We start from the raw sequence: 15,902 nt of genomic DNA, 5'->3' as shown, positions 1-15,902 counted from the left end.
GGTGAGAGAGAGGGGAATGCACAGGGGAACACAAAAGGAGAGCCTTTCCCCAAAGCCATTGGCTTGGAAAACAACAGGGGCTGATTTTTGTGAGTTCTTGCAACCAGCCAGGCTTAAAACCTAAGTTTTAAAGGTTATTAGGCTTGGTTGGGATGAAGCCATGAAGGCACTGCCCTACGCCTGGAAGGAAGGCAGGTAAACAACCCAGGGGCAGACAATGTGGAAATAGCAATCTGAAGAATGCCTGGAACACACATGAAGAGATTATTTGCTCTTCCCAAGGGAGTCCCTGAGAGGCAATGTTCAAGAAGAAGCTGCTCCAGGAACAAAAGAACTGCCTCACTCCATTTCCTTCTCCCACCCTCCAGCATAAACACAGAGTCACCCGAGGGAAGTAGCTAGGCATGGACAGTGGCTGCTTAACTTGCTTACACCAAGCCCCACCCCTCTGTGTTCTGGCAGGACTGCTCTTCTCAGTCAAGCTTGCCTCAGTTCCAGAACAGCAGGGCTATCCCCCAGAGCACCAGCACAAACCTTGCCTACATCACATCTCCTGGCCACACCAATACTGCAGGGCCTCAGTTCTGGTGGAGTTGGTATCAGGACTGACCTTGCAAGCAGACCAGAGCACACCTAGTTAAAACTCAACACATTCAGGCCAAGGACCAAATGCTGTTCATAGCAAGCAAGGAGACACTGTGAAGATGACTGGCCTGAAAGATATAGCAGCCAAAACATAACAGCAAAGTTTATACAATGAACACCAGAGACAGAGAAGATGTAGGGTTTAGCACTGAGTAGAAAGCTAATGAAGTCTGATCAATCTATTGAAGAAAACAAAATTATAGGACTACTCTCACCTTATAAGCAGTTAATTTCTAAGTGAATTATGAGGAAAATGACCACAACGTTATATTAAAAATGGATACATCAGAGCAAGTAGGATTTAATTCTGGAATGCATAGATGGTTCATCATCAGAAAATTTATTAATGCAATTTGGCAATAAGTGGCCTAAACTATTAAAATCACATGATTAGCTCAATAGACGGATGATAAAGCTCAAAGCCAATTTTATAACAGTAAGGATCAGAAAATTATGAACTAAAGGGACCTTTCACCTGACAAAGAGTATTTACTAAAAACATTTTAAGCAAACACCAGACTAGAAACATTTTTCAAGATCAGAAGCAACACAATATCCTTTACCATGGCACCTGTACAATACCAGTTTGGAGACCCATATTTGGATTTATTTCTAGAATCCATAATTATTTCTGTGAACTTAAAACTAAATTTTATTTTCAGATGATATGGTTATCTAAAAGAAAGCCCAATAGAACCAAAGCTAAAAGAGAGCTTGCTAAATACAAAACTATACTACAAATATCATTGCCACTTTTCTGATCCAATAGCAAGCGACTAGAAACTAAAATTGAGGACACAAAACCTGGCCCCTATAAACTTAGAAAGTTACACATTTGATCTTCTCTCCTTGCTGTAACTATTAAGAGAGCTAATGTGTTATTCAAGAAACATTTACTGATAAATACTGCAAAGTAGCAGCATCCTTGGTGATTGGCATGCAGCATTGTCAAAAAGACAAAGTCAAAACTAAAGGCATCTTACAGAATGGGAGAAGATATTTGTAAATGACATATCAGATAAAGGGCTAGCATCTAAGATATATAAAGAATTTATCAAACTCAACACCCCCCCAAAAAAATAATCCCACTAAAAAATGGGCAGAAGACATGAATAGACGTTTTTCCTAAGAAGACATACAGATGGCTAACAGGCATATAAAAAGATGCTCAACATCACTCACCATCAAAGAAATACAAATCAAAACTACATTGAGATATCACCTCACACCTGTCAGAGTGGCTAAAACAAAAAATACAAGAAACAAGTGTTGACAAGGATGTGGAGAGAAAGGAACCCTCTTGCACTGTTGGTTGTATTGCAAACTGGTGCAGCCTCTCTGGAAAACAGTATGGAAATTCCTCAAGAAGTTAAAAATAGAGCTAAGCTATGACCCAGCAATTGTGCTACTAGGCATTAACCCCAAAGATACAAATGCAGTGATCTGAAGGGGCGCCTGAACTCCAGTGTTTATAGCAGCAATGTCCACAGCAGCCAAACTATGGAAAGAGCCCACATGTTCACTGACAAATATAAGAAATTTAAAGAGGAAAATAAAAATAATACAGAACCAAACTTTCTTACACTAGCTAGAATATCCAACATTGTGTTGACTAAGTGTGGTGAGCGTGAACATCCTTGCTTTCTTCTTAATCTTAGAGGAAAAACATTCAGTCCTGTACCATTAAGCATAAGGTTAACCACGGCAGGTTTGTTTTCTTGTTGTTTTATATAGGTGGTCATCATCAAGTTGTGGGAGTTTCTCTATATACTTACTTTTCTAAGATTTTTATCAGGAATTGGTATTAATCTTTTTCCTAACTATTTTTTGTATTAATTGATCATATAATTTTTCTTCTTTAGCCTTATTATGGTAAATGATATTTGATTTTTGCATTTGAACCATCATTGCATCTCTGGAATACACCTCACTTGGTCGTGATGTAGAATTCTTTTTATATATTGCTGACATTTTTGCAGGTATTTCTGAGGATTTTTGCATTGATTTTTGTGAGGAACATTGGACTGTAGTTCTTTTTATATTGTCATCTGGTATCGGTATGAGGGAAATACTAGCTTCATAAAATGAATTCCATTTCTATTTTTTAGGCAGGACTGTGCAAAGTTGGTGTTATTACTTCTTTAAACTCTGGTAGGATTTTCCAGTGAAACCATCTGGGCATGAAGATTTCTATTTGGGTTATTTTAAAATAATGAATTATGTTTTCTTATTGTTTATAGAGCTCTGCTGCTTTAGCTCTGTCACACAAATTTTAATATGTTATATTTTTATTTTCAGTTCCATGTATTTTTTGAGTCAACTTCTTTGACCCATGGGTTATTAACAAGTATGTTTAGTTTCCAAGTGTTTAGAGATTTTTCTATTACCTTTCCATTACTCATTTCTGCTTTGATTCCATCATGGTCAAGGAACACATTCTGTATAATTCAATTCTTTTAACTCTGATGAAGTTTGTTTCTGGGTTGCTGGTATCTTCTGCTCCAAGTCTGGGATTCAAGAGATAAAAAGAAAACCAGAAACACTCACCACTGTGTTCTTCTTCAGGTTCTCAATCCCTAGCCAGTCTACTTTCTTCCAGAAGAGGAAAGTGAAGCCTTGTTTTATCAAGGCATTTGGTTAACTATTTCATTGTGGCAGTGGTAGAAATGGTGGCTGGTAGCATATGGAGAAAGTAAAATATATGTGTGTGTGTTTGTGTTGGGTCATACCACTTAAAAAATTTCTACATAGATCTATATGTGTGAATAAAGAACTAATAGGAAAATAATCAAACAATAGCATCTTATAAGAAAATATAATTTAACAGAAAATTACAGGATAGATTAAGAACTTCTAGAAGTTGGGATGCCTGGGTGGCTCAGCTGTTGAGCGTCTGCCCTTTGGTTCAGGGCATCAAGTCCCTCATCAGGCTTCCTGCATGGAACCTGCTTCTCCCTCTGCCTATGTCACTACCTCTCTCTCTATGTCTGTCATGAATAAATAAACAAAATCTTAAAAAAAAAAACCTTCTAGAAGTATAAATGACTGAAAAAATCAGAAACAGAAACACAGATAAGTATTACTAGCATTATAAGAAATCTTTCTACAGGGCAGCCCCGGTGGCACAGCGGTTTGGCATCGCCTGCAGCCCAGGGCGTGATCCTGGAGACCCTGGATAGAGTCCCACGTCAGGCTCTCTGTATGATGCCTGCTTCTCCCTCTGCCTGTGTCTCTGCCTCTCTTTCTCTCTCTCTCTCTCTCTCTGTCTCTATGAATAAATAAGTAAAATCTTAAAAAAAAAGAAATCTTTCTACAAAAGAAGTATATAGCTATGTAGCATTAAAAGTACATAGTCATATATAGAGAGTGTCTATAAATATTTATGAAGAGGCCAGTAAGATTTGAAGAGACAATTCGCAGAAGAGGAAGCATGCATAGGTAATTATTAAATAATCACGCTTTATAACAGTTTAAAAACAGAAGTTAACGATTTTCTAGATGATGTGTCTTTGAATATTTATTGTGTCACATATATACTACACACTAGATATCTGATTGTAACTTAAATCAGGCACATTTGATAGAAAGAAATTTTATAACAATGATACAGTAACTTCCTTCAAGACAAGAAATAGCCATCTAGGTTCTTACTGCCAATGATCACATTGCCAACATGGCAGTAAACAAGCTTATGTATTTCCTTCAGCATCTACATGATTATTTGCAAATAAATAACGTGGTTCTGCGCTTTCATATAAACTTCATATTCATTGTGAAGTAAGCTAAAAGATAGTGAAGATCTATATATCCCCTTTCTGAATGATCTTTCAGCCTCCTGAGAGGTCAGCAAACTTTCTCTGAAATGCCAGATAAAGCAAAACATCTTAGGCTTCATAGGCCACAGGATCTCTGTTGCAACAATTTGACATCACATTTGTCAGGGAGGAAAAACTCTCCTCAACCCTCTTAAGTTTGTACTTAGGGCCAGCAAATTAAACTGACAAAAGGCAGATTAGCAAGAGAAAAGACAAGGTTAATTCTTGTTTGTTCACAGGACAACTCACAGAAAACTGTGGCTTAAAGAAAAGGTTAGAATTTGGGGCTTATATACCATTTTAAAGTGGGAAAAGTTGGAGGACAAAGGGCATTTATGGGAAAACAAATCTCTCTTAGGAAAGACAAATGGACACTCAGGAAAATGGATAGGAGATATGAGAGTTTTGTAACAATTTCCTTTTAGACAATTTCTTATCCCAGTGCTGACTTCTTATCTCCTTGATAGAAGTCATCTTCCCAGGTTATGAAATTCTGAGGAAGGGATTTATGACAATTGAATTCTTTGGGGACGCTTTGCTTTTTGGAAGGGGAGTTTAAACAAAGCCTTTTTTACATCTCTTAACTCTCAAATGTCTTCAGCTCAACATAATCCTTATGTCACAGTAGTATATTCTGGAGTCCTTCACAATGTTATATGAAAGCAGTCATAGACAATATATAAGTGAATGGGGATGGCCATGTTTCAATATACCTTTACTTGCAAATACAGGCATCAGCCAGGGAGCCATGGCTTGTGGATCTCCAACTCTAGATTTTGCCTGTAATTTCAGGACATACACATTAAATATAGACAATGGTTAAGCAGTCAACTTTGATTAGTAACGGTAGTGAAGATTAATGTACATGGTTTGTCAAGAGCCTCCAATATTGTGTTTCCACAGTTTTTATAATGCTGTTTTTGTAAAAATGGAAAATAATAGAACATAATGTTTAGAGAATTAGGTAATAATTGTCTATGTGGAAGAACATGACTTTGGAAACACACAAACCGCTCAGATTTCTGGCTCTGCCATTTACTAGTTGTAGGTCCAGGGAAAATAATGTCTGCAAGCCTTAGTTTCTTCATTTATAAAAGAGTAAGAATAATATCTATTTCTTAGGGTTATTGTGAATATTAAAACGAAAATACATAAAAGTGATTAGCATGCTCCTTAGCATGCGGTGACCTTTAAATAACTCATGGCTAAGTTATTGTTTATAGTTTATTATGTATTAGTAAATAGAAGTTTCATCAGAGGGATGATGGAGAAATGAGCATTTGGGCTATGCTATTATCCCTGTAATAGATTTGATATCTGCACCTTGAATCATTCAGTTTTAATGATGATAATTACCACCGAAAAACAACATGGCCTATATTTTAAAACCAGGAACATCCCATATTATTTTGTTCAGAATTCTGAACAAAAAACTTGTCCTAGAGCCCCTTAGTAGTTAAGATAAAAGAAAATACTAATGAAATAGGCACAAGCGGCAGTTTGAAAACTGAGCATTTGAAAGAGGAAGAGGCTACATCAGTTATCACCGTAAGGTCAGAGCATGGTTCTTGTGCCCTTTTTTTCTGGACTGCCTAATTTTATGCAGGGTGACTAGTAACTGAATAAGAGTAGTGCATTAAATTATAATATGATGAAATAAATCACTATCAAGCATAGGAGAAGCTGATGATATCACCTCCTCTAAAGTCAAAAATGCTTTATTCATCCTTATCTCTCATCAGGGAGCACTGACACACTAATGACATCTGGGTTTCTTTCAAACCAGTGGATTTTGGACAGGGTTGAAAGTTTTTTCCTTTTTCTTTCAATGGTTCACAGCCCCAATTAGGAACAAAATTAGCCACTGTCAGGGGATGGATGATTCTTTCCACAGAAGACTTCTTCTTAGTAAATTTGAATTGCAAATGTCAAAACCCCTAAAGAAAACAAGGGCAAAATAAATAAATAAATAGTGAGGTTTTTGTTTTTTGTTTTTAAAGAGCAGCAGTAATTCATTATCAAGCAATTAGGCTTGCCATAAGCTCCCATTTCTCAGTTTAGAATATCTCGGTCAATATTGGCAATATAATTATGATAAAGGTTGAAGACACCGTGCAGCACTCAAATGTTAACCATTTACAAACAATTTGTCTTTAATGACAGACAGGAGAGCATCTAATTACACACAGCATTTCAAGAAAGGCTGACTATTTGCCAAACAGCACTCCATTTGATTGCCTTTAAAGTGCAGCCCTGGGTTGTTAAAAGGAAAATAGAATTTTTGGCTCCAGGTAATTAACTTTCCCCGCTGTTCCTTTCTGAGGCCCTAATGAAGGCCCTTTGAAGTCTTCATTACCGATGGGTATTTGTCAAGGCCAAAATAGTAATGCACAGCCCAAGTCCTTCAAATAACATTTTCCTTTAGCATTCCTCTGTAAAATCTTTGAAATGATTAATAATGGCCTGAAAGGTGCAAAGGGCAAGACTCATGGCCTGAAATAAGTCATCTATAGGGCTGAGACAAGACAGCCCCCAAAAGGAAAGTAATACCAAACTGAAGGAGGATAGAGAGAGATTATTTGAGATCGAGATTATTTTCAACAAGGCTGGTTCTTCAAAGTGTTGTGAAAAAAGTACAAAGGGAAAAAAAATGGAAGTATGAAAAGTAAAGACAACGGAGAAAAACTAAAGCATAGCTTCAAATACATACAGGATCATAGGAATTCATTATTGACTGGATGGGCCCATATTTAGGAGCATTTGGCTTGAAATAGGAGTAAAGGTGAAATTAGTTATAGAGTTGGTCTGCTCCGTTTGTCTCAGAGATAACTAGATATATTTCTAGCACTTCTTTTCCTCCTAAGAGTCCAGTATCTATAGAATCTATTTGAAGAGAACTCAGAAGTGCATTTCATAGGCTCTTGATAGTGCCAATGTGCCATGGATTTTCTCAAAACCCCTTCCTTTATTAACTAAAGTGCATGAAGAGACTCTGAATTATTGATTTGCTTTTGTTAAGACTTTTCTGCCCAGCTTCTTCAGTATTCTCAACACAAGTTTCGTAGAGCTGGTAATGAGCTCTCTAATTTTGAGGGTCTCATTTGTTTATATATTTTTTCAGAATATTCAAAATAGAAGGGATTCAGCATTAATGAAATACTCACTTTGTGTCACATTTTCATTTTCTCTCTTAGGCTCCTGCTTTTGTGTGGCTGCAGGGGTATTTAAATTATTTAGTCTCCTCCTGGTTTCAATTCCTAGGAAGCAGCCTAGACTTCACCTTCACCATTCCCTTCATCATAATGTTTACTTGTCTGACAAAACTCAGTTCATGGCTACATCATACCTCATCTGCAAATCTTGGATTCCATTTTCCTAATACATCCCAATGCCAACCACTTCTCACACTAGTTCAAATCACCATGACCTGCTCTTTAAAGAGATTGCTGCAATTTCCACTGACTTCTACCCTTGCTCACCCCATGATTCTCCCCTACACTGCCAGAAAGACACTGAAATCCTATGTCAGATTATATTACTCCTCTGTTTACAACCAACCCATCAATGAACTCATTCAAAGGAATATATATATGCAACATAATATATACATGAATATATACATATATACCCACATATAGATCCATATAAATGACTCATTTCTTCATTCCATTCAAATGCTACCTTATGAAAGACACTTCATCTGACAACTCCAACTAAAAGAGCATCCTTACTCCAATAATCTCCATCTTCTTAACCCACTTCATTTTCTTTCAAAGCATCATCCAAATATATATCCTATATTTGGAGCTTTTCTTCTGTTGTACCCCTATAGAAGGCAGTCCCCAGGAGAGGGGATCTTCACTGTATCGTTCACTGCTATACCCCTGAAACAGGTGATAATGAATGAATGGATGATAGATGAATCTATGGTCTTCTATTTTGTGTCCTCCAGTCACTGAAGATTCCAAGTTAAAATATACTATCACTTTTTTTATGATTCTCAAGGCAGTTTCTTCCAAATTTTGAAACATTTGAAACAAAGGGCATTACATTTCTATGTTACTAGTACCCAGTAGCTTATAAATACATGTTCATCCATTTGTTCATTTCAAGGAGCTTACAATTCAGGTGGATGCTGTGTTGGGGACGCATCAACACCATACAGTACCTTACAGAACAGAAACAATCATTAAATACCACATTTGCTTGCCTAAACCAATTCCATTTTAGGTATAGCTCCAAATCTTATTTTTTTTTGGGGGGGGGGGGGGAAATATGACAGTTTAAATATACCAGGTGTCTTATTAATTTCCTAGCACTGCTCTACCAAAGTATCACAAACTGCATAGTTTAAAACCAGAAAAATTTGTTATCTCACAGTTCTGGGGGTTCAAAGTCTAAAACCAAGGTGTCAACAATGTCATATGCCCTTCAAAGGCCCTAGAGGAGGATCTTTGTTTGGATCTTTCAGTTTCTGGTGGCCCCAGGTATTCCTTGGCTTGTTATAGCACAACTTCAGTCTTTGCTACTGTCTTCGTGGCCATCTTGCCTCTGAGTCTGTCTCTTCTTCATATAAGGATTCTAGCCATATTAGATTAAGGGCCTACCCTACTCCAGCATGATCTTATTTTAACTAGTTACTTCTGCAATAACCCTATTTCCAAATAAAATCACATTCTGAGGTACTAAGAGTCAAGACACCAACATATTATTTTGTGGGACACGATTCCACCCCACAGCACTAAGGAAACAAAACCTCATATATCTCCTGCCATGGAGACTGTTCCTTTATTCATTTTACAGACATTTATTCAGTCATTTTTTTCTTACACACAATGCTAGATTCAGGCAATAAAAATAAATTAGACCTAGTTCTTATCTGAAAGGAGATACAGAAATAAACAATTAAAATATGATCTTTAGGTGCAATACTGGTGCTATGACCACAGTGCCATGGAGGCAAAGATGAGTATGTGATTAATTCTGCCTGTGAGACCAGGCTAGCAATTACAAAGATAATTTTTTGAAGTTAATATTAATGGAAGTATAAGAGCTAAGCAGGCAGAAAGATCAGAGGAGGCATTTTAGATATGAGTCCATTCAATGCACATATATTGAGCACCTGCTGTGTGCTAAACATATAAGAAGTTAGATGCTGGCATACAGATATAATTTGTATTCGTTTTGGGGATAGAGGCATTAAATGCTCCTGTCTTGATGGAATATTAATTTAGTGGGGAAGACAAAAAGTAAACAGAAAAGCATAATAGAATGTGATAAGCACTATGACAGGGCTATAAAGGAGGATGGGAAGAAAGATAATTAGGTTTGAATGCCATGTTAAATGATTCGGCAATATCATGAAGACTATTATATAGGGGAGTCACATGATTAGACAATTTGCTAAATGAAAAAAAAAAAGACTCTTATCAAGCTTCCTATTGCAGAATGAAGGATTCTTCACACTGTCCAGTGTCTTGTTTTTATTTCATTTTAAGTTCAGATTTTCATACATCCATACCCACATGCCCTTTGCTAGGTGTTGCTTGGATGCTGTGTTTTTTAATCATCATCCATAAATTAGCCAGCCAGGGCCTAAAACAAACAGATAATAAGAAAGGAATAAAAATTGAGAGCCAAATTTCTGTCTTTCTCTAGGACTTCAAGCTATGAACAAATGGAAAGGGAAGGAAAGTACCAAATCAATAAGTCTTTGGTAATATGAAGTTAAAGTTTTCTGAGCATTATTAAAAATGTAATCTCCTTTGAATCACTGGATTTTGCAGTAAGAATGGATTTGGGAAAAATCTTCATTAACCAGACTCCAGAGTTTTTACTAAACTCTTCATGATTCCCTTTTTTAAAGGTATCTCATAAATAAGAGTTTTATATAATTAGACATGTGAAAATTACAAGGAATTGATTTATGTGTATATATATATAAATATGAGTATACGTGTTACGGTTTCATCTTTTTAAATGCACGTAGATGAAGTTGTATAATACACTGGTCTCTGGAAGCCACCTAAAGAAAAATGACAGAACTTCTAAAACTGTTAAGTGTAAGCATAAAGTACTATTTTCAAGGAAAAACTTCTACCCTCTTAGTTAATTCTTGGGGACCTGTGAATGCAACTGACAGAAGATGGGTTAGGAAGACAAAAAAAAACGATTTTAATACATAAAGTAGAGCATAAGAGAGTTCAACGAGAAATACGACTCAGTGTGGTGCTTAGAATTTAGGGCTCATAGACTAAGGGGATAGGGAGAAGAAAACTTACGGAAGTAAAATAAATTCTTAGAAGGGGGTGTAGAGAGAAAGACACTTAAGGGAAAACAAATGACATTTTGGTAAAATAAATAAGCCCTTAGGAGAACAGATGGGCAAGGTGATAGTTTTGTGACAAGGTAGGTCTTTTCCGAGTGCTGCAACTTTTTTTTTTTTTTTTTTGTCTTTTTGTCTCTGGTGATAAGAATCAGTCTTTCCTGGTTGCTCTCCGGGAGGGGATTTATGACAATTGGATTCTTTTGGGAGGCTCTGCTTTTAGGCAGATAAGAGATTTCAGAAACTCAAGTGCTTAAAATAATTGTTATGCCACAGTGGCGTGTTTGAGATCCCTTCATGAGAACAGAAGGATGGGTACAGGTACGGGCCTCGACAGACAAGTGGAGACAATAGGAGCCTCGCTCGGTTGTAAGCACCTAAGGTGAAGAAGAATCATCTCATTTCGGGATCCCTGGGTGGCGCAGCGGTTTGGCGCCTGCCTGTGGCCCAGGGCGCGATCCTGGAGACCCGGGGTCGAATCCCACGTCAGGTCTCCCGGTGCATGGAGCCTGCTTCTCCCCTCTGCCTGTGTCTCTGACTCTCTCTCTCTCTCTGTGACTATCATAAAAACAAAAAAAAAAAAGAATCATCTCATTTCTCCCGTGCTCTCACTTTGTGACGGGGCAGCTAACAGGGCCAGTGGAGGGTTTCGGGATACACAGGTTTCACCTCCAAGTTTTAACCCGGGAATGACGAGCTCCTGGCTTTTGTTCTTATCCCTCTCCTCTTTTATTACCCTTTGCTTTTTACAGGGAGGAATAATAAATAGCTTAAATCAGTCCAAGTCTTCTCTGTCTCAGTTATTTTCTAACTAGATTTATAGTTTAAAAAAAAAAAAAATCCAGTCCTGATAGTAAAAGAATTTTAATTAGGACTTTGAAATCCGAAGGCAGGATACAGCCGTGTGTGCGCTGAGTAACTAAGGAGGCTCGGAGCGTCCAGAGCGTGGGCAGGGAGCCCCGGACCTGAGGGCGGGGGGGCCCCAAGGGCTCCCCTGGGGAGGGCTGCGGGGGAGGGGGCTGCGGGGGGAGGAGGGCTGCGGGGGAGGAGGTCTGCGGGGGGGAGGTCTCTGGGGGGGTCTGCGAGGGAGGGCGGCGGGGGAGGGTTGCGTGGGGGAGGGCTGTGGGGGAGGAGGGCTGCGGGGGGGTGCTGCGGGGAGGGCTACGGGGTGGAGGGCTGCCGGGGAGGGCTGCGGGGGAGGAGGGCTGCAGGGGGGGGCTGCGGGGAGGGCTACGGGGTGGAGGGCTGCAGGGGGGGGCTGCGGGGAGGGCTGCGGAGGAGGAGGGCTGCGGCGGGGTGGGCTGCGGGGGAGGACTGGGGGGGTGCGGGGGAGGACTGCTGGGGGAGGAGGGCTGCGGCGGGGAGGGCTGCCGGGGAGGGCTTCGGGGAGGAGGGCTGCAGGGGGGGGGCTGCGGGGAGGGCTGCGGAAGAGGAGGGCTGCGGCGGGGTGGGCTGCGGGGGAGGGCTGCGGGGGGGGGGGAGGGCTGCGGCGGAGAGGGCTGCCTGGCGGGGGGGGGGGGGGGCTGCCTGGACGCCCAGCGCTCCCCGAAGGAGCCTCCGGCCCGTGGCTCTAGAGCCTGCTGGGCCCGCGGACGGCGGCGAAGGTGCCCAGACACTTCCAGTCACTACATTCCCTCCTCGCAGGCTCATTCTGACACCACTACGATCAAACACGCTTGTAAATTATCTGTACTAAACACATGTGATATAAAATGTGACCCTAAGGGCTTTTTTTTAGAGGTTTATTTAGGCTTCTTTTTTTTTTTTTTTTCATATTAAAAATATATTTCTCTTTTTTCCGTGGACCCATAATGCCCTGTTGTTCTCTAGTTTTCCATCATAAATTCTGCGGCTATAGCTTCTATTCTTTTCCATTTTTTTTACTCACTTTTATATACAGATGAGAGATTTTAAAGGCACTCTCATTTGCTGAATGTAAAAACTGAAGTGCAACTGAAATCCTTAGAAGAGCAAACTCTGTCTATCACACACCATTACCTTCTACATTGTTTGTGATTACTGGGCTTGAACTTAACAAAAGGCTTCAATCCCACCTTTTTGAAAGAATCTATTAAACAAAACAAAACCCATGAGATCTGGGGGGCAAAAAGAAAGAAAGAAAGAAATATCTGACCCATTTTTAGCATGCTAAAATAAACCACCAGCACCACCTATCAGGAGATTTCAAACAATGGCAGTAGCACATACTTGATCCAAATGGAAAGATCTGAGTTAAAACCTGTCAGTATGCCTAACGGTCTTTAGTTAATTCGCTAACTGTTGTCCAGTTCAAACTCAAAACACACTTCTTACATGCAAAATATACAAAATATAATGTGCATGTGTGCACATCTGTGTATATTCATTTTTGTGTGAATATATACACTCTGTAAAAGTGGGGCAAACACAAGGTCGAACACAGTAGAGCCATATCAAGGTGAATCTAAAAAACACTCATTGTAAAGATTTTTCACATATTAAATATGGCTCTCAAATGACACCTAATGACAACAAAAGAAAGATGAGCAGTTATAAGATTTATAGTGGCCCAGAACTTGAAAATCTATTTCAATTGAGGTATTAACTCTATTTGGAACAAATAAATAAACAATCTCACAGAGCTTGTGACTAATCAGAGTTGTGCTCTGATTGCATTGTCCAGCATATTCAGCAAGTTTCTATGACTACCATTGAAATAGGAAAGCAGTGACTAAAAAAGTTAAGAACTACTTGAGGGTAAGTGTGGAGATCTTGACTATTGTCACAAGTTCTAAAACTCTGATGACTGCAGTCTTCATTTGAGTCCTTTTCAAAAAATTGGGCTTTGCCAAAAGAGAGTATATAATACATAAATATAATTATGGAACTTGTAATCTAGACTAAAACTAAGAAGAATGTTTTTTTTTTCTTTTGCTTGTGTTTTAGAAATAAAGCTTGCTAGCATTATTGGTAATCTACTTTCTCAGCAATCTCCTCTAAATGTCCAATTTCCATTTATCTGATCGAAAAGACACAGCATTAGTGACTTTATAAAAATGATCCTTGGTCCAGTCCCTCATGCTATCCTGACCCATATAACATTTTGAAGATATTGTTTTAGGAGATCAGAAACAAGTGAAAACTCTGAAATCCCAAGCCAAACCATCTTGTTTACCCTATGTATGAATTTCCCCTGTCCTGACTGTCCCCAGCATTAGGAGAAGAAAGGTGCAAATTAGGACTACACTCCAAAGAATTATCCTATTGGTATAAATATCCTTAGCTGCTGCAACATCTGTTGTAGACACTGGTTAGAATAAGCACTATTAGTTTTGGAGAAAACTCAAAGTGCAGTCTTTATTGTCTCGCTTTGGCTCTATATTAAAAGTGAGATATTTTATTCAGCAATTTTCCATCTAGTGACACAACGGGACTCATGATGAGTGATGGACAGGTGGATGATTGAGTTGTTTTTGAGATAAGAACTGCTTAGCGGAAGAGTTATGGACCAAAGCAGCCAATAAAACCATCTACAAAGAATAATGGACAGTGATGACAGAGCTATAAGCACAGCAGGAAACATTTTTAGCTCCCTTTCCTGTCATGGGGGTGCACTTTCCTCTGCATTAGCCAGGATTGGGTCAACACCTGCAATATAATGCATTTTAAAACTCAAATGTGAGCTCACCCTGCTCCAGAGGAAAATGTTCTATCCAATTCCACCTTCAGCTCTGTGGAACTCTTGTGATTGTGTAACTACCTAACAAACACAGGGGTGGCTGGGCATTGCAAGAAGAAAATCAGCCAATTTACGACAAATTCTTAGCATCTGGTAATCCCAACTTTTTACCTATAGGGATTAAATGACCTCATCAAAATGACAGAAGTTGACTTCTCTCTCAACAGCAAATATAGAAAAAGTGTTGAGTGAGCATAATTTATTCCTGTCACGTAATTTCAGTTTCCACCAATGTGTTTCTAAGATATTATTGATGAGAAGTGGAGAAGAGTGGTGGGAGTAAGAGAAGTCCTGACTTGAACTTAAGCTGCTGGTACTCTGGGACATAACTGGGAAACGTGAAGAGTAGAGAAGCCTAATTTTATGAGACAGTAAAAATATCCTGGGAAATACTCAGGCTTAGAGACTCTAACTCACTCATACTTTTTGAAGGGGGCAAGAGCCAAGAGAGTCTGTCGTTAAGATTTTCCCAATGGATATGTGACCAAGGGGAGTGCCCCATAAATAACAACAAAAACTTGACTTTCCAAAGATCTTGGTAAGTCACAGTAAACCAGAGGGGGACATAAGAATTCCTTGGACTGGTTGGCTTTATGTGTTACATCTTCAAATAGGTAGGAAATATTTTTGTATTCAGTGCACATTAAGTCAAGGAGAAATTGATTTTTTTCTTTAATATTGTTTAAAAACCAAATTCACTTACTATTTCATTTTCATTGTCTGAATCAGACCTGGTATTCTGAAAATAGTTTGCAGACCATCTCACTTTTCTTTGGTGCTTATTCTTCTTTAGCCTTCTTGTGATTTTCTAAAACTATTTGGGAGGCACAGTGAGCTATTTACAAAGATAATAAAAAAAGAAAATCAGTCTCAGTAAATAGCACTATGCCAAGTATTATTATTTTCAAGTTTTCAATTATCTGTGATCACTGACTTTCAACTAATCAAAGCATGTGACCTTGCAAGAATTGACAGAAATATAACTGTTAGTGAGGACTTGATGCCGTTACCGTATTGTGGTTGCATTTGGTTTAGTTTTATCAGCTTCCATCCTGTGGCCCAGTCCATTTCACAGGGAGTAAACATCACAGTATACCAGTAATGTTTCATTTTTATTACATATGGATAGCAGAGCTACACCCTCGCTGATCCACTCTTTTTCAGATTCTTCACCAGAACAAAATGAGCTCTGCTCAATACCTTTCATCTCAGAGAAACCTTTCTCAGTGAGAGACCCACTGGTCTCCAACTTTCCCTTAATGCGGTACACAATGGTAGGGGGTATCCTATTTCATTTTTCTTGTGTTTATGTGAATTTCTTCCTCCAGCCTCTCTGTCCTTTCCTTAGTCCCTCCTCTCCATGGAAGAAGGATTGGCTGCCATGATTGGTGAGATGTGG

General features: G+C 39.0%; 1 long non-coding RNA gene across 3 annotated transcripts in view; it reads right to left on the bottom strand.

Moving 5' to 3' along the window:
• Nucleotides 1-15,902, bottom strand: part of LOC111093667 — an 84,741-nt gene that overhangs the window by 28,870 nt on the left and 39,969 nt on the right. For all 3 annotated transcript variants that reach the window (XR_005382832.1, XR_005382830.1, XR_005382831.1), the window contains one exon: nt 15,207-15,338. This is a non-coding gene — a long non-coding RNA (uncharacterized LOC111093667). The remainder of the gene's footprint in view (nt 1-15,206; nt 15,339-15,902) is intronic.

This window comes from Canis lupus, chromosome 32 (genome assembly GCF_011100685.1).
Source record: "Canis lupus familiaris isolate Mischka breed German Shepherd chromosome 32, alternate assembly UU_Cfam_GSD_1.0, whole genome shotgun sequence".
NCBI classification, from domain to species: Eukaryota; Metazoa; Chordata; class Mammalia; order Carnivora; family Canidae; genus Canis; species Canis lupus.
The sequence above is the reverse complement of the archived record's forward strand: the minus strand, read 5'-3'. Positions and strand labels throughout refer to the sequence as shown.